Source organism: Dermacentor silvarum, chromosome 6, assembly GCF_013339745.2.
Source record: "Dermacentor silvarum isolate Dsil-2018 chromosome 6, BIME_Dsil_1.4, whole genome shotgun sequence".
NCBI classification, from domain to species: domain Eukaryota; kingdom Metazoa; phylum Arthropoda; class Arachnida; order Ixodida; family Ixodidae; genus Dermacentor; species Dermacentor silvarum.
Genome location: NC_051159.1, coordinates 9,738,026 through 9,757,300, shown reverse-complemented (window position 1 = coordinate 9,757,300; position 19,275 = coordinate 9,738,026).

Below are 19,275 nucleotides of genomic sequence, written 5' to 3'. Positions count from 1 at the left end.
GTGACTGTTTCCGGAGCCTCTGATATTAATAGGCACTTGGTGCCGCAGCTAAACGTCGCCTCCCTTTCCTCCCCCTCCCCCCCTCCCCCACGGCCTCTCGCGCGTCGGAAGAAGACGCGTTCGCTCTACATATATGGTGATTGTAAAGGAGGAAAGAGACGCCTACTTCTGCAGCCCTTAAGCGAGCACGGCGCAGAACGCGCGTTTGTTCTCCGTCGTGCGTTCATTCCCCGTGAAAGCGCGCGCCCCTCGCGTCCTTTCACTCGCACATACAGCGTTCGGCACGCGGCGACGATTTCATCTCCATTGACGTCATACGGAACCTCACGGCGACGGCGACGGCGACGACGACGGCGACGCCGACAGCAGAAATTTGCTTTTGAGTGTCCATATAATTGCTATTGCAATAAAACTATCATTATCTTATCAGTAGCTTGAGCATCGTCGTCTTCTTCTGCAGCTGGCTCGTTCGCGCCCCTCGGGTTGCGCTCATGCCCTCATGCCACTGCTCTCGTGTTCGTCGTCGTCATCTTCTTCCACAGCTGGATGCGTTGCCGCTCATCCTTCTAGCGTAGAATTTCACTGCTATCCTGTCGTCGTAACGGGGAGGCCGCGTTTGGGGGGTATGATCGATTGCTTAAGGGGGTAAGAGTGATTCATTGTCATACGTAACGGACAGATTTAATTTTGAAGCAATTTAATTTCGAGGAATCGCAAGCGGCAATGGCGGGCGAATGCTACTAACCACGCGGCCGAGCAAACTCGAGATATCGAACGCAAGCGACAACGGCAGACGGCGGGCATACCGTCAGTGACGTCATTCTCTCCATCGCAGCCGTCGCATCACGGTAAGTCTAGGTGCACGCAGGATAAGCTTCACTTACCCCCATTTTCCGGTAGAGGAAGGGTTGGTTAGTTTTTACTACTGCTACAGAGTAAGTGCTGTTGAAAATTAGAATGACAATTTAAATTATGGGGTTTTACGTGCCAAAACCAGTTCTGATTATGAGGCGCGCTGTAGTGGGGGACTCCGGAAATTTAGACCACCTGGGGTTCTTTAACGTGCACCTAAATCTAAGTACACGGGTGTTTTCGCATTTCGCCCCCATCGAAATGCGGCCGCCGTGGCCGGGATTCGAACCCGCGACCTCCTGCTCAGCAGCCCAACACCACAGCCACTGAGCAACCACGGCGGAGAATGACAATTTTAAAATGAAAGTCCAAGTTGGAGGCCTTCATAAATATGTATTCATTGAAAAGGGCACGCACACAAGAAGTTGTCGCAGTTTCACCCGAAAGGCGAAGCATCAATTGCGATAGCAAATTTGTAGAGAGCTATTCGGAGTAAGGATAGTAGTTTTATCAGCTGTACAAACTTGGACATGCAGCAGCACCAGCAACACACAGAACTGTTGTCGACGCCGTCGGCGTTTTGCGCGCGTTCGCACAAAACGCGCGCGGCGTTGGTGACTGTTGCCGGAGCCTCTGGGGGCGGCTCGGAGGTTTTCGACGAGATCAGAACGGGACACTCGTCGAGCAGCGTCGGAAGTCTTTACCACCTTCTCGCCTCACATCGTTTTATTGCGATAGCAATTATATGGACACTTAAACCGGATTTCTGCCGTCGGCGTCGTCGTCGCCGTCGCCGCCGTCGCCGTCGCCGTCGCCGTGAGGTTCCCTATAGATAAAATCTTCGCCGCGCGCCGTATGCCCGAGAGGAAGCGTGCGGAGACGCGCGCTATCACGGAGAGCGAACGCACTCAATCTCCCACGCGCAAGCAAGGAAGCAGGAAGCCAGCGCCGGAGGGAGCAAGGGGGGGGGGGGGGGGGGGCGCACTTCTCTGCCAACAACCGCGCTCGTCGCTCGCTCGCACCGTCTCTTATCTCCACACGGCTCTCACCTTTAAGTGCATTCGCCGCTCAGTTTCCGTTGAAGCGATAGACCGCACGTACCTTCGCCCGCTGCGGCGTATGCTTGCTGCCAGCGTTTTGACAGTCGTTGTCTGCTGTCATTCAGTGTGATCTCTTGGTGTTTGTGCGCGCTCACACCACGCTTGTTCATTCAGTTCGTAATAGTCGGGCCACATTTTCCAACGCACGCTACACACGCAATGCTGCCCGGATCGGCAGTGCAGCGCTACAGGTGTGTCCCTTCGCACGCGCTGCCCACGGGAAGCGCTTCTCATGAACACCACCGTTTCACACGCGCCTTCTCGTGGTCATCGAGTCTCTCTTCATGTCGGTCTACTTACGCCGCAGCACACCTGCTTACTTAATCAGCTCATGTTTACTACAATTCATATTGCTACCAAAGCCGCTCACCTTACTTCGTATGACATTGCTGTGTTGCTATCGCATTCATTGCTTCGCCCTTAGGGCGAAACTGTGACATTTTTTTATATAAATAGGCATTTTGTGCCGCAGCTAAACGTAGCCTCCCTTCCCTCCCCCTTCCACGGCCTTTCGCATGTCTGAAGAAGTCGCGTTTGTTCTACATATATGGTGATTGTAAAGGAGGAAAGAGACGCTTAATTCTGCTGCCCTTAAAAGGGAGCACGGTGCAGAACGCGCGTTTGTTCTCTGCCGTGCGTTCACTCCCCGTGAAAGCGCGCGTCCCTCGCGCCCTTTCACTCGCACATACAGCGTTCGGCGCGCGGCCCTGCAGCAGACGGCCGCCTGCCTCCTGGACGAGACCCTCGGAGACCACCTCCTGGTGTACGTCGACGGTTCGGTGGTACCGAACACCGGCTCTGCCACGGCAGCCTGCACGGCACCAGCCCTGCAGAAGAGCAGGCAGTGTCGACTGCCCAGACACGCCAGCTCGACTGCAGCGGAGGTGGCAGGCCTCCACCTGGCCGTCGACCTACTCTCCGAGGAGCTTCCTGGGGTACCAGCGGCCATCCTCTGCGACTCCAAGGCAGCCCTCCTCGGCCTGCAGAGGCCAGAAAGCGCCAGCCTTGGAGTCGCACTGCTGTCTACCCGGCTGACAGCGCTGCAGGACGCAGGCAACCCGGTGTCCCTGCACTGGATCCCCGCCCACGTAGGGATCCCGGGCAACGAGGCAGCCGACACCCTGGCGAAGGACGCCCACCACACCACTGTGCCCCTCAGTCGGGCCGTGACGGAGGGCGACTTCACTGGACTGAGGCTGCAGCGACACCTGGCGACCCACCACCCAGACAAACGGGTGGCACTGGGATGCCCCCCACGACCACTCCCCCAGCGAGGCCTGGCTCGCAGGGAGACCTCGCTCCTTCTCCGGCTCCGCATCGGCTGCAGCTGGACGGCAGCACGAAGCTACCGACTGGGACGAGCGACGTCCCCGGCCTGCAGCTCCTGCGGGGAGCCGGAGACGATCGAACATCTCCTGCTGGCCTGCCCGGCGTACCTCCAGCAGCGGGGCCCACTCCTGCAGGAGTTCCGCCGCCTCTGGCAAGGAGGAAGATCTCCTCTTCCCCGGCCGACACCACCTTTCTGCACTTCGAGGCGTCGTGGAGTTCCTTGACTCGTCAGGGCTCTCCGCACGCCTCTAAGGACATTTCTACAAGCGGGAAGGCCTCACGGCCTCCCACCCCACCCCGGGCCTGACCGGCCTGGCACAACACCCCTGCAGACTCTGCAGCACACCAAGATGGCGCTGAGCCGTGCTCCCTCAAGGGCTGCAGAAGATAGCGCCAACCTTTCCCTTTCCCTCAAGAACCACTTATCATCGGCGACAATTTCATCGCCTTTGACGTCATACGGAAGCCCACGGCGACGACGACGGTGACGCCGACGGCAGAACTCTGCTTTGGAGTGTCCATATATTTGCTATCGCAATAAAATACGAAAACTATATAGATTTAACTGGGTATTTGGTTGACGAGAAATTTATGCGTAAGGGTCAAATGACCCATTGAGCGAAATGCAGCTCCACTAACGTGAAACCTGGGAAGGTGCGAAGCATGCAGTGATGCACAGCTAATTGGGTCATATTGCCTTAAGCAATGGCTCATACCTCCGTAAACGCGGCCTCCCCATTACAACGACCGAACAGAAGTGAAATTCTACGCTGGAAGGATGAGCGACAACGCAGACAGCTGTGGAAGACGAAGACGACGACGAACGCGGGAGCACTCGGCACGCGGAATGCTGGGCACGCGCTCGGTGCCGCTTGCTTACCGTGACTACGACGACGATAGGAGATGTCGACAGCCCGAGCGCATAAGGTGCTACGCACCTAATAGAAAATCCTGCAGTGCGGAGCAAACATCCCTGTGGCAGAATCTCAGAGACGACGAGGTCCTAACCGAAATAATTGATAGCTGTTCAGTTGCGATTTATTATGGTAATAATGGCATTCACCAAAAAAATGGCAAATGCCCGCTGTACGAGACTGCGGTAAACTGAGGAAAATCTTGCGATCCAAATTTCTTCGGTTTTTATTATTTTTAATATTAAAGGGTTTCTCACTCCCAAAAAATCTATGGATCTTCAAATTCAATTATATCTGTTAAACAATTATGCGGTTTCCACGCATTGCGAGAAGCAGCGTTTAGTGCACTACTAGTAATGGTGCGTTGATGTGAAACGCTGCTTGCGCGCTCTTCATTTTGTCTATTTAGCACAAAGAACACAGACGTGTTTGCTTGAGGCGTTGTTGTGCGTTGTTGTTCATTGCCTGCGATTAGGGTAGCGATGTAATCGCATTACATGGCGTAACGAATCGTGGCAGACCTGTTAAACCTAAATCTGAGAAAACACTTGTTTTCGCATTTCATCCCGGACGAAATACGACTGCGGCGTTCGGGATCCAACCCAGCACCTCGAGCTACACCAATGCCACAAAGCTACCGCGGTCGGTAGATGAGTGCTGATTGGATGGGCGGCCGCTTTCGTAGTGTTGTAGAAATGCTGCAGTACTTTAATGCGACCTTGTGTGCACACGCCCTACGTCAGTTGTCCGCTGGAGAAATGTGCACGGTGTTCATTTTTAAGAAATAGTGGAAACGTACCGTAGCCTACCTTGTACTTAATTTACCCAGTTTGTCTGCAACTGCTGCCATATCAAGTAGTAGAATTTCCTCTCATTTTCCCTCTCCCGCCCGCCCCCTATGTATTCGAGCTCCGAGCCAACAGTGGCACGTCTCTTGTTCACTCGTTTCGTGACTGCGTCGGTTCTACTAACCTCCTCTCTTTATCTCCTCTCTACCATTCGATCTACCTCCCTTCTGGAGTATTGCATGTTAGTAGGAAGGTAATAGGCTGAGTTTGTGTAATGAGCTACAGCGGGCATTGTGGCAACGTCATGGAAAGATCAGCACGACTGGCAGCTCGAGCCACTTTGCGTGTATTCGCGGGCTTTTTTTCACGTAGGTAAAACCTTTTATGCAGCCCGTATTGAGCAACAGAAAGCTGTATACGGAGTTTTTCAAGTTGCTCTACAAGGTTTTCTTTCACAATTTTCATTTAAATATAATAATAGAGAAGTTGAATAATTATTTAAGACTAATAATCTAATTAGGTGTAATGCAAAAAGTAATCTTAGTATCTCCAAGTGACAGCAAACAGCATTACGTTGGTTCTGTCCAGCTACTTAGCATTTGAGTATTTTTAATGCTTGGATGAAGTTATGTGAAACAGCCTGTAGTGCCACCTAAATGTACCCATAAATAATTTTTGCGCTGTAAAGTCAGACCACTCTGCCAACTTGCAGGTGCTTGGGCATGCGCTGCATGTACAACAATCATTTGTTTGCATTTCGAGAGAAAGAGACGCAGATAAACATTATTTCAGAACTCTTAGTCCGAGTCGTCGCAGTTGGAGTCCCTCGGAGTCCGCGACCTTGATCTTATCGCACTTGGACTTTAAAGGGAACCTCACGGCGACAATGACAGCAGATATTCACCTTGAGTATCCACATAGACATTTTCATCGGGCAAGGAGGAAAGGGCGCGCGACGAGCCTATCCTCCTTTCTGGCTTGTGCGAGTTGGCGCGCTGGTGCTTGAATGTGTTGCCGTCATGTGCTGCGGAACGATTTATAGATGGTTTAGCTCATTCTCCGTGATATTTACAGGAGTCCAGTTCATACGAAGAGGTCGAACAACCACTGTATAGCCTTTAGGTGCAGCAGTAACTACAGTATGCGGGAATTTCTCTTGGCTGCGCAAAAATGAGACGCGCATAATTAGCCACGGTGTGTGAATGTGTTGTGAAGGATTTCGGCTGTACCGATTTTAACTCGACGGAGAGAACCGGCGTCTATGAATTGCGAGCGTGAATTGGAAAATGTCACTGTCTGATCGCTTGGCGTAGGAATCAAAACAAAAGAGCGGAAAACCTAATGAAACATCATCTTTATGAAACATTTGCGTCAGCCACCGGAATCGTTCTGATACCTTTCAAGCCTAGTATACTCGCGGACAACTTTCTGCGGCAATGAAGGAAAAGCTACAGGCGCTTAGATGATGCACATGTGTTACCACGCCCAGTAGTCTGGCAGCGTTTGACAGTGATTTTGGTTGCTCTGAACAGACGCTGAATCGACGCAGCTTCCACGTGCGACGTTACGCGTTTGCCCAGACGCGGAAGGGAAAAGCCGCAAAATAAGTAAAATTTTACACTCAGTGGTGTGTTCTGTCTTATTTAACTGTTGCTAATAACTTGTTTATGTTTTGTCTTCCCCAGCCTAAACCAACGTGTATTAAAACACGGGACTCTTTCCAGAAGCGCTCTCACTTGTGCGCGCTTTGCCTCCGTAGCTTAACCCTTCATTGCCACAGAAAGTTGTCCGCAAGTATAGACTTCAAGCCTCTATAATATGTCTACGCTAGCCTCTTTTATGAGGCCGCGATGCCATTGCTCAGCGCTGCGATCACTGCGGTTGGTAAACCAGCATGATACTTATTATCTTTGGGATTCGGCATTCCCTTGCCCTGTAAGGCATATTATTCAAAGCAGCCGCTTAAGAAGAATCCGATGGCTATTTGTCAGGACGCAATTTCCGTAAGACAGTTTAGTGCGTCGTAGAGGACACGATGAACGAGACTGAAAAACTACTAAAATAAGAGGAAAAAAAATCGTATTCTTTCTCTTCTCTCAAGAAAAAAAAAAGAACAGCACTGACTAACGCCGCAATTAGGCATCACATGACCATGCCGCTTGCTTGGACCATGTGCAATATCGACCAAACATATCTATAACACAGCATCTACAACTGCCTCGGATGCTCGCGCTGTCTGCTCGACCACTCAGGGTACGCTGTTATTACTAACCAATACTATTCCATTCCCTGGTGAAAACCTATAGCAGGGGGCGGAAACTCTGTATACCTCCCTTGGGACACTCGGTCCCAAGCCGATACTAATGTCCCTATATAATAAAAGTACCGCCATTTACTCTCTCCTCCGCCATCTCCTCTCCTAAAACGCTTGTTTTTTTCTTTACTTTTTGCTTGCGAAAGTAAGTCCACGGTGGCGCCCCTCGAAAGCCCCCGTTGAAGCTTTCGGGCCGGGCGCGCGCCGCCGCCGCCGCCAACGAGGGCGGCTGCGCAGAGGGACTTTTGACATGGCTCTGAGGCAGAAAACAAAAACAAATATAAAGAAGTGAAAGCGCGCGCTATGATCGTCCAATCAGAGATACAGGAGAGAGAGAAGCGGCGTTGTTTAAAGGATGGCGGTACTTTTCCGAAGGTATAGGGACTTTAGCCGATACGTGGAGGTAGCGCGGCTTCCACCACTGGCGGTTGCCGGATATCCTACTGGAAATAATGCACAATCAAAACAAAGCCTCCATGACGTCAATGATGAGGTCAGAAGGTCGATGGAGAGGGCGCGCTGGGAGGAGGGAGTTGCCTCGGAAGCCCTCCTTTCCCACTTCGCATGCAAGTGGGCTGTGTTCGTGCTGTTATGGCACGTACACACTAGCGGAAAAACGCGCGCGGCGCGCCGCCGGCGGCAAGACGCGCGCCGCGAAAGCAGCCGCGAAACGGGTTTTTGTTGCCGCGGCAGGGATCGCTCCTGGACCGATTTTTTGCGGTTTGCCGCGTGCCGCGGATGAAGGAGACCAATGAGAGCGGCCCGCTTCCGTGACGTCCGCGCGGGTAACTGGTGCCATGCGGACCCGCCCGACCGCTTGTTTCTCGTTTCGCACTATCATCTGCACGCGTGAGCTCCCGGATAGTTCGAGAAGGGGAGAGGAGTCTAGTCTGTCACGTGATTGCCGCAGCGGCGCACCGCCGGTTAGTGTGGCCGCCCTGCCGCTGCTGCGTTTTGCCGCTAGTGTGTACGTGCCATTACAGTGTACTGGAGTAATTCTGTCTCGCAGGTCCACTAGCCGCGCGGCGACAGTGGAATATCGCGGAGCAGAACCCGCTGAAGTGTGCCATGTTTAGGAAGCGCATTCTTTCTGCCGCGTTTACCTTGCAAGCTTTCCATTCTTCTTTAAGTAACTGGGAAATCGCTGGGACACACCAGGCGCCAAGCAATTATAATGAGAAATATTCATACATGTAGCAAACCGTCATTGACTGCCAATATTACCCATTAAAATGATACATTTTGTCATTTCGTGAAAGTAGTGGCTGTGAAATTCTTAACTTGTGGTTAAGTGTAGGGCTACGGTTCAACTAGTAAGCAGAAACAGGGGGAAGGGTGGGGGTTAGCATAAAGAAAATAACTTCCTGGCACCATCATTCGTTAATTTCGGTCGTCTGTTGCGAAGTGGATCAAGTATAGCTGGCCGATTGCTCAGTCGGCCAAAACTCGCGGGAAGTGAAGGTCGAACGTTTTCATTTTATTCACACATTTCGTACTGCAAAAAGACTGACCTCCACGCAGTGCGCAAGTGTGACAGAAGGAAGAAAGTGCTACAGAAGGAATTTTCATTCACATCGGAAATTTGAACATAATGAGCGAACATAGATTCCAGAAGATTCAAATCAATGCGAAAATAATTAACCACCACGGCTGCGCCTTTCTTAGTTTTTTTTACCTTGGCTATGCATGGCGACAAAGAGTGAACAAAATGTATACCCCAACAAACACGCACCCAAGCCCTTTATTGCAAGTATTTCACCGGCAGCAGATGGGCTGCCGTCATGACGAATGAGTCGAGCGGCACTGCTCTTATGTCAGTCCACTCAGGCTTGCACAGAACTGGTTTACTTATGAAAAATGAATACCTACTCAGAAAATAGAGTGAAGTACTTGTACTTACCTGTTGCCATTAGGATACTTGGAGAACTGTGCTGAACTGAGAATCCCGGTGTTCGAACACCACATAGGCCCACCAGACATGCGATGCAGCGAGTTAGCCATCTTCGTCTAACGCTTGGTTGACCTGCTTTCCTGCGTCTTTCGTTCCTTGCACGCCTGATCAAGCTTATCTGTCTTATCTTACCCATCTTCATACCTGACACGACCACTGAAGCAGGTGACCGAGCGCGATCCGATTTGTGATAGCGCTGAGCGAGTGGCAAGGGTGAGCGGAGGCAAACTCGACGGACGCACGACGACAACCACTTTAAAATTTACAAAAACAGAAGTTTAAACAATTACTTAGGATATCGGGCAACTGCTAGGAGTGCGCATGGCCCTTAAAATCGAAACTAGCACTCACCTTCCGGGGGCTAGTCATGCAATGCATCTAGAGATAACAGTTAGAACGCTTGTCAAAGTAAACAGCATAACTTATTCCTCAGCAGATTGGTACCCATGCTTGTAGGTAGTAGTTTCGCCACTACTCATTGCTGCTAAGTCACAGCTTAGAATTGCAGTGACAATGTTACAGTTAGGTCGCATTCGTGGAACGAATTTTCGGAAAGGCACTACTAATCTGAGGGGGTGATTGTAGGCTCTAACATGCGCTCACACATCGTGCTGGATGCTCCACCTTCCTCAACGCCAGCACCAATTCCTGCCATGCCGACTTGAATCACTCCATTATGTTTTACAGGAACGATTACCATGCAGAATACGCCATGCCGTGCTAAATTTACCACGCGAGTGAAAAAAAAAACAAAAGGAAAAAAAGCTACCAAAAACTGCCCCCGAGCGTATACCATGGCATACAACACACAGCGCTCGCCCAAGCCTGCATGGTGACTGCTCATAGATGGCACCACTCCCTACTCAGTATGGCAGTGTTCATGAAACAAAGGTATAAATTGCTATCACAATAAAAGTGTGACGAAGAGAAGGCCCTGGGGCAATTCCCAGTAAGTATAGAGCGTGTAGGGGTATCGGCCACATACTTGAAACGCTGGGGTACCATTTCTGTTCTCAATGTACTGTTGGACAACATCGTTGCATTTGTGTAAATGTGTGTGCCTGGCGGATTAGTGCTGCGTCCTCTCTTATTAATGTGTGTGTTGGCGACGTTAAGAGGAGTCAGTCGCATTTCATTCTTTGAATCAATTACGACGTTGTTTTCGATGTTCAGCTCTGAGACTTCTGGGACAACAGGTCTCCGGCCATTTAACGATCTTCTCGGGGTTTGAGGATCGCGAGCTATGGCATGAGCCAGTTCATTGCCCTCTATTCCCTGGTGAACTGGTACCCACTCCCAAAGAGCCTGTAATGTAGGGTGTTGGTGCAAGTATTTGGTCAGCGTTGTACGGATATGACACGGAAGTAATTTTTTTTTGTAACGGCATGACACGGCATGACAATTCTCCCTGACCATACGAACGAATTGCGATGTCAGTCTCACGTTTGTGTAGGCAGCTGGCTTCTGTAATGACCAGAATCTTTGCGTCTGTAGCAGACGGTGCAGCTTCGTGAATGCGAGTCCTCTAGCTTCTTGGTCCCTGACTGGAGTAGTAGTAATCTCAGAGCTATGAGTGACGTGTAGGTAGTAGGCGCCATGGTCAAGTGTAGCTAAATGATCGGCGCGAGCTTGTCGTCTGCATTGGTGATTTGGTGATGTTCGGGATAGTCTTCCATGGTGGTGGAGCGGGATGGATACAAAGCAGATATGGAGTCTCATACCGCAGGCTTCTCAGAATATGTGTGAGATGAAGTCGCCTGCCTCCATGGTCACTTACTCCAAAGAACTCTCATATAAGATGGCTAAGGCAAAGAATAATATTGAGAATTCTGAGCAACTAAACGAAGGTGGGCGGCTGCGCCTTATGCTGTGGTATAAGCATGCGTAATACATCGAAACTGTGGGCTCTCATCATTACGAGCTTTACGTTAACAGGTACACTATCATAAGAGCGTCCAAATGATGCTGTGACTTTTCCTGTGATCACGTGAAAAGAGCGCGGTGAAACATCGTCAGGTAATTTTTACTTCGCAGCAGTGAAGATAGTGGCGACTTCTCTTCAATTCATGTTCTTCACATCTAAATCCCAGGTTCCTGCCCTGAACGGAGTTACAGTTCACGTTCTTCGCATCTAAACCACAATTTCCTGTCCTGAACGGAGTTACCACCGTCATTCCTCGTGGTCAAGGGGCTGCTGTCGCCCATCTGCGCGTGTGTATGACTCACCGACAGCTCGTGTGACCCATCGATTGTGACATCAATGCCTCGTCGCTGTGACGTCAAGTTACCGCGAACAGCGATTGGTCGACAGGTAGTCCTGGCTACTATAGGTAGCTGCTCGTGGTTTTTGCCTGCTTTTACTTGGCAGCAACGGTGATAGTCGCCACTTCACTTCACTTCAAGTTCTTCGCATCTAAATGACAGGTTGGTGGTGTCCGTTAGCCCATCGCTAAATTTCCACACCCCTACTCTATTTTTGCTGCTGCTGCCGAGGGGCGCTCCTTTCTCCCCCCTTTTTTATGTCCAGTGACAATATGCCGCCACACTAAGCGAAGCTCATGAAAGACTTCAAAGCGGAAATGAGTGACATGCGCGATGAGATGAAACGGGAGTTTGGCAATGATTACAAAGAATTGAAGCACTCCACAGACTTCTTCAACATTGAATTTGATGCCGTAACCATGAATTCCTCACAAATTAAAAAAGAAAACGCTGCTCTAAGGAAGAAAAATGTCACTCTCTCTTCAGAGTACAGAGTACCAGAGGAGCGACTGAACGCCGCTGAGGCGAAACTAACCAATCTACAACAATACTGACCAATTAGAAATATTAAAAGCAAGGGCATTCTCGCCGCTAAACCTGAAGCTTTGCCAATAACCCTAAAACAATTTGGTGATGCCATCTCTGAACCAATAGCTGAGGCTGATGTAGATTCGTGTCACCGATTGCTAAGGAACGGTTGGACGCTACCTTAACATAGTAGTACAGTTCACTTCTGGAGCGAAACGAGATGCTGTCGCTTAAGAAACATGCAAACAGTGCGTTTTCATCTCTTATTTTGGTTTCGAGGTAAGAACCCCATTGTTCGATAGTGAACACTTATAATCCGAGCCGAAAAAGCTGCTCGCGCAAGTAATCGAAAGAAAGAAGGCAAGGAAATGGAAACATGCGTGGACTGTACGCGGAAAATTATTGCCAGGAAAACAGATGACTCACGAGTGCTCCGGTTAACATGCACCAAAGATGTTGACAAAATAGAATAATGTTGTTTTCACCGCCCTTGCTGCATCGCAGACCTCCGCCGTGGCACTGACATCGTGCGAATTAGGCGATGTTTACGGGCGCAATGCTCATCTTTCGCCCACTTAATCGCGCAGTCTGCTCGCAATAACGGCTATTAACTTGACACTTTGCTCTTTTCTTGTGTATTAACGGTTGACGTTAAATTATTTGTGAAACATGGTACCACAGCGAGACAGAGGTATGAATATTCCTGCTTATAACAGTTATTACTTGTACCATTCTCACCGAAAAGGAGGCGTTGTGTTGCTATTGGCGAACAACGCATTGCAGTGTAATATAGGTGGTGTCTTTATTATACCCACTAATAAACCCACTAATAACTTTGAAGTGTTAACACATGTTTCGAAAAAGAATGCTTGCTGTGCTGTTTCATATCGTCCAACTTCCAGCTGTATATCGCCGTTTTTAATGTTCTTGGACGGAAGTTGAGCGCATTAAAATAAATACGATGTCACATTAGGTGGTGATCCTAATAATAACATGCTCGGTGTCTCCCCTCAAGCAGTTAAACTAAATCGATTATTAGAATGTAATGCCTGCACTAGTACAGTATCCACATTCACACGCACTCAACACGGCTCCTGAATACTGTTAGACACATTCATCCTAATACTGATTCGCAAGGCATTCATACTGTTGTATGAATGTTGTACGTTGTTGTTTGTTGTATGAAGACGACGAAGTGTCTTCTTGATAGAACACTTTTCAGCCGGAGAACATACAACTATATCTTGGACAACATTCGGCCAATTGCACACACATCGAATCTAGTCAAAATTGTAGAAAAAGTAATTCATGTCCGGCTCCTTGAATTTACTTCTTCTCGTGGTATTCTGTGCTCAAGACAAATAGGATTTAGGCCTCAATGTTCCATTTGGTCAGCTCACGTCAATTTAGAAAGCCGCATTCGACTCGCAGGACAATCAGGAGATATATCGGCATTGGTAACTTTAGATATTGCAAAACCATATGACAGTGTTGAACATGACATTTTAATTTCTCGATTAGTTAGCTGTTCTGTTCCAGACTATTTAGTAGCCTGGAAACAAGAGTTCCTTTTCGATAGCGAATTGTTTTGTCTCAAGGATGGGGTGACATCGGATACGTATAAACAGACGAGAGGCGTACTACAGGGATCAGTTCTTTCGCCACTTTTGTTTAATATTTTGTTATCTTCTGTGTCAATCCATCAGGATGTACAACTCTATCTCTATGCTGATGACATTGCATTTTTCTCATCAGCAAGGGATATTAATACGTTATACAAAATTTTGCAATCTTATTTGTCTGAACTCGAGTCATGGCTGGACGGCCTGTCTTTTTCGCTTAACGTAAAGAAATATGCGCTCTACTGGTGTTTCCATTGTCAAATCCTGTCTCTATTTCTCTTCATTATCGTAATCAGCCGATTCCGCAAGTTCCAACTTTGAAGTGCTTAGGGATAACTTATGATGGTAAGCTAAACTGGCAGCAGCAAATAGAAGCAAATGCTAATAAAGGAGAACGTGCAATGGCATTGTTGCGCCGGTTCAGCAATAAAAACACAGGGATGCGTAGAACTACGTTGCTGATGATTTATAAGCTTTACGTCCGCCCCATTCTAGAATTTGGTTGTGTTCTTTTTTCAGGATGTGCAGCATACAAGCTAAGACCTTTAATACTACTGGAAAGGCAAGCGCTGCGTCTCTGCCTCGGGCTGCCAAGTTTTGTGGCTAATGATGTGCTTTATCTGGAGTCTGGAATTATTCCGCTTGATTCCAGATTTAAGCAACTTACTGTCCTGACTTTCCTGAAGCTTTATGATGCACCCCTTTCAAATTTGCAACCCGTTTTCATCAATTCACCAGAATCATTTTTCAGAACAGTATGGCGGCGTTACCGACAGCCACAAGTTATTTTTGTTCAATCGCTGTTATCAAAACTTCAAGTCAGCCTACCGCGCCTGATTTCTCCAAAATCTAATTCATTCAAAATAAAACTCACTTTTGATGATATTTTTCCAAAACACGCGAAACTTCTTCCTGCGCGCATACTTGAAGGTCTCCTTCAAGATTATCTTAGTCAATTTCCGTCTCATTTTGTTATTTCTACGGACGCATCACAAAATTTAGAGAAGGCTGGTGTTGGCATCTTTTCAAATCAACTCAACTGGTCTTTTGCTCTCCGTCTCGCTGATTACACTCCAATATTTCTGAAGAATTTCTGGCAGTTACTCTTGCCATCTGAAAATTGGGTCCACAGATGCGCTTTCGACCTGTACACATTTAACTTCCAATAATCAGTCACACCTACTGAGTATATTTTCGACTTTTGCCCCAGAAAATTTATCCGAAGTCCGCTTTGTCTGGGTCCCGGGACATAGTGGAATCTTTTTAAATGAATCAGCTGACTCGCTTGCTACGACATCACTAAATGGTCCGGTCATAAATATTCTTCCTGATTTCTATTTTATAACAGGAGCTAGATTTAAACGCCTTTTATTGCTGAATTGCCATGACTCGTCCATACTTTCTTCAGACGATTTTCAACATTTAAAATTTCGGTGGAACACGAGCAAGTGCCTTTCACGCCAATGTGAGGTGACGCTGTCAACTTTCCGCTAAAGAGTTCCCCGCCTAAATTTTTATCTTCATAAATCCGGTTCATCAAACACTGACCTCTGCTCGTTTTGTAATCAACCGGAGACTATTGACCATTTCTTTCTTTCTTGCCACCGCTTCTCCTCCCTCCGTAGAATGTTTCTGTTATTTCCAACCAGTAATCTGGGTTTGGCACTTACAACGCCAAACATTTTGTCTTTTGGGGCCTGTCAATTAGGCACAAGCCAGGGTTCTATGATCACTGCTGTACACAAATTTATTGAAGCATCCGGAAGGTTACGCTGCCAGGGTACCGACCGTGGGACATGTTATCTTATGTTTATTTTTGTAGTTAGTTTTCTCTTAATTTTTTTATTTAGTTAGTTGATGTATAGGACATCTTAAAATCTGTGTTAAGGAGTTGCCAAAATCTTAATTTTGATTATTCACCTTTACCGCTTTGTTCGTTGTTAGGTGTATGTTTTATTTCATCCAGTGTGGCCAATCCCCCTCGCGGGTACGAGCCATGTTTTGAGGCAACAACAACAACAACAACATACAACGGCAGAGAAGCGGCACCGTTCGCTACGAGGTTCCTGCGGATAGGATAGGAATAAACTTTATTTGTCCAGCGGTTAAGGCTGTTGGTGCCCGGGGCTAGGCTGCCAGGGGTCCATCGGCGGCGTTCCGGTGCCTTTCCAAGCTTCGTTGGCCTGCAGTGATATTTTGGCTGAGTATCGGGTGGATTCAGGTTTCTAACTACCTTTCTTTAATCCCTGATTTATTCGCATTCCTTGCATCAGCCATCTTGGGCTAATGTCGACCAATTCTCCTGGCCAGGCGCGATCCGCCTGGTCAGCATCCCTGCCATCTAATGAATTACCTTTAGATTTATTTTTTCGCAGTGGCGTGATCACCATTCCTGTTCCGCTCGTGCCTACCAATGGAGGTTCCATCAAGCTGACGAACCCACAAGCTGTTCAGAAGGAACTTAAGACCATGTCCAACCACTTCCAGACCATCACTGACGTGCGAGCGTTCGGACGCGGAGGTATATTGTGTCGGTCACCGGACCAGACCTGTGTTGAAGATCTACTGAAATGCACTTCATTCGCTTCTATCCCAGTGAGAACTTTTGTCTCGCCTCACCTTGCGTGCACCAAGGGCCTCGTACAGGGCGTAGACTCCCACTTAAGTCCCACTGAAACCCTAGCTCTCCGCAGCAGCTGCCATTGCTATTTATCGTTGCAATCGCCTTGTAAATAATGAGAGGATTCTGACTGAGTCAGTAATTGCCACGTTTGTGGCCACATCATGTCCGTCCGAAATCAAAGTGTGGCCTCTTGTGTTCCGTGTAGAACCACTCGCGTCACGTCCAATCCAATGTCAGAATTGTTGGAGATTCGGGCACAGCGCAGGAGGTTGTAAGTCGAGCCTACGCTGTCGCACCTGTGGAGATAGTCATTCCTGAAATGAATGCTTGGCGCAATCTGAAAACTGCTGCCTCTGCTGGGGAACACACCCAGCAAACTATTCGAATTGCTCAGCTCGCGCCCAAGAAACTCAAATTCTTGAAATAATCGACCGCCGTCGCTGCTCCCGAAGAGATGCAATTGCAGTCGTTAAAGACTTCGGATATTCTGGTGTTACAGCCCGTAACACTCCAAGTATGAATATTAATCTCTCGGAAGCAATTGACACTGCAGTGGAAAAGGCAATGACTAAAGCTATGGAAAAATTGGTATCCAGCCTATCAGAATGCTTAGCCCAAATCATTTCCAGGCAGATGATTCAAATGTTGCAAGCCACTAAGGCACCGCTACAGTACTCAGTACTTAACGCCACACCTCGAATGCCTAGCAACGACGTAGAAGCGCCTTCTACATTTAGAGATCACTCGACGGACACTACTCCGCCAATTCAACCCGGCGAGGGTGAGTCCCGTTCCTCAGACTCCCTTACTGTCACAGATATGGAACTTGACGCTCGAGCTCCCAAACGCACGGGATCTCCAATTCCTAAGATTATGAAACCAAAACCAAAAAAAAGTCAACCATCGCCTGTGAATAAAGAAAGCTTTCTTAAGGCGGCAGTTGCCGCTGCTGTGCGATCAACACCATTGGACAGTTGAAAGTATTGCAGTGGAACTGTCGCTCTTTCTTCTCAGCGTTAACAGATTTGTTTTACCTATCTCATCAGCTTAATCCAGATGTTATGCTTCAGGAAACTTGGCTATCAGCAGAGAAAAACTTTCATTTGAAAGGTTTTCGTACGTTCCGATTAGATCGTAACCCGTAACCCGTTCCGATTAGATCGTAACTTGTTTCAAATAAAATTTGTCATAAGGCAAACCTTTCTTTTAAATTCATGGACTCCGACTGCGAAATTTTGGCGATAGACTTCTGTCTCCTAGGGTATCAACAATTTTCAATTATTAATACCTATTTCCCAACCGGTGTGGAAAGTACGCGTCAACTTGATAGGGCTGTAGCTGCTTGTAGAAAAGAAATTTTGTTCGCAGGAGATTTTAATTCGCATCCCGTGTCGTGGGGCCTAAAAACAGATTTGTGTGGTAAGCGACTATGGGAATGGGCTATTGATAGTCACCTTTCACGTCAGAACACAGGACGTGTGACGTTTGTTAGAGGCCACTTTCGGTCAGTAACAAATTTGTTACTTAACATTTTGTAGTGCTGGCCTCAATGTTTCTTCGTGGTTAACGGTTGACTCAGCAACCAACAGTGATCATCTTCCTGTGTCATTTGAAATCATGTGTCCAATAACATCTTTAGAATGTCAGGCGTGCACATTTGTCAACCACAATAAATTTAAGACTCTTGCATCCGTTTCGAAACTTGCCAATGCCAATGACGAGGAAATCGCTTCAACAATTTGTTCGATTCTTGAGGGCTCCCGGAAGCAAGCTGAATTTGTCATCCCTTCGGCTAAACGCACCGCTTGTCGTTGGTGGAATGATGAGTGTACGCATGATTATAGGAAAAGAAACGCAGCCTGGAAAACACTTCTCCATAATCAATGCCCGACAAATTGGAAAAATTATCAGTTTCACGCTGGTGTATTTAAGCGTACTGTTAACCGAGACAAAGATGAATATGATATTAGGAATTACGATTATCTGTCAAAATAAAAAAATAAGCGAGCTCTGTTCGCATTTCTTCGTACTAGAAAGGTGCTACCTACGCCGTTAACATTAGACTCCATCGTTTTCACCCCCCAAGAAATGAGCTCCTCTTTAGAAGCGATTGCCAAAGGTTTAGAAAATAGATTTGCAGCCCGGCTTCCAACTATTCGTTATGCTTTAAACTCTTCGGATGGCTTCACGTCAAGTTCATTATCTGAGCTCAATCAGACTGCAGTATGCTTGCCAAATACAGCACCTGGCCCTGACGGAATCACAAATGCAATGCTAAAAATATTGTTAAAGGAATCGCCGAACATTCTTTTAGACGTGGTAAATTATTCGATTAAAAATGCTTGGATTCCTTTGCAGTGGAGGCTTGCCAAAGTAATAATGATACTTAAGAACCAAGGGGGAGGGTATACATTGGAGGAAGGACACCAGGCCTATAGCACTTACGTCAAATGTAGTAAAATTAATTGAGAGGCTTATTCACCTTCGTATCATGAAATTTGTAAACGATAATTCAATTCTTAGTTCATGTCAGATTGGTTTCAGGGCTGGCTGCTCTATCTGGCATGCCCATGTAAACTTAGAAAGCCGGATACAACTTGCTCGACATCATAAGCAATATGCTGCCTTAGTGACGCTTGATATCGCTAAAGCCTATGATACCATGGAACACACAGTTTTGATAAATCGGCTAACATCTTGTGGTGTTCCTGGTTATATAATAGCGTGGATTCATTCATTTTTAAGTGAAAGAGAATTCTATTGCTACAAAAGCGGCTTTTCGTCTTCTAGGTGCAAACAAACGAGAGGAGTACCGCAAGGTTCAGTCCTTTCCCCGGCGCTTTTTAATATTCTCATGAGCGCAATTCTCCATCATGACGAAGTCACAACTTATGTTTATGCAGATGATATTGCGTTTTTCGCATCTGCAAATGTCAATCATACGTTATATCAACGACTGCAAACTTACCTTTGAGCCCTGGAGAGCTGGTTA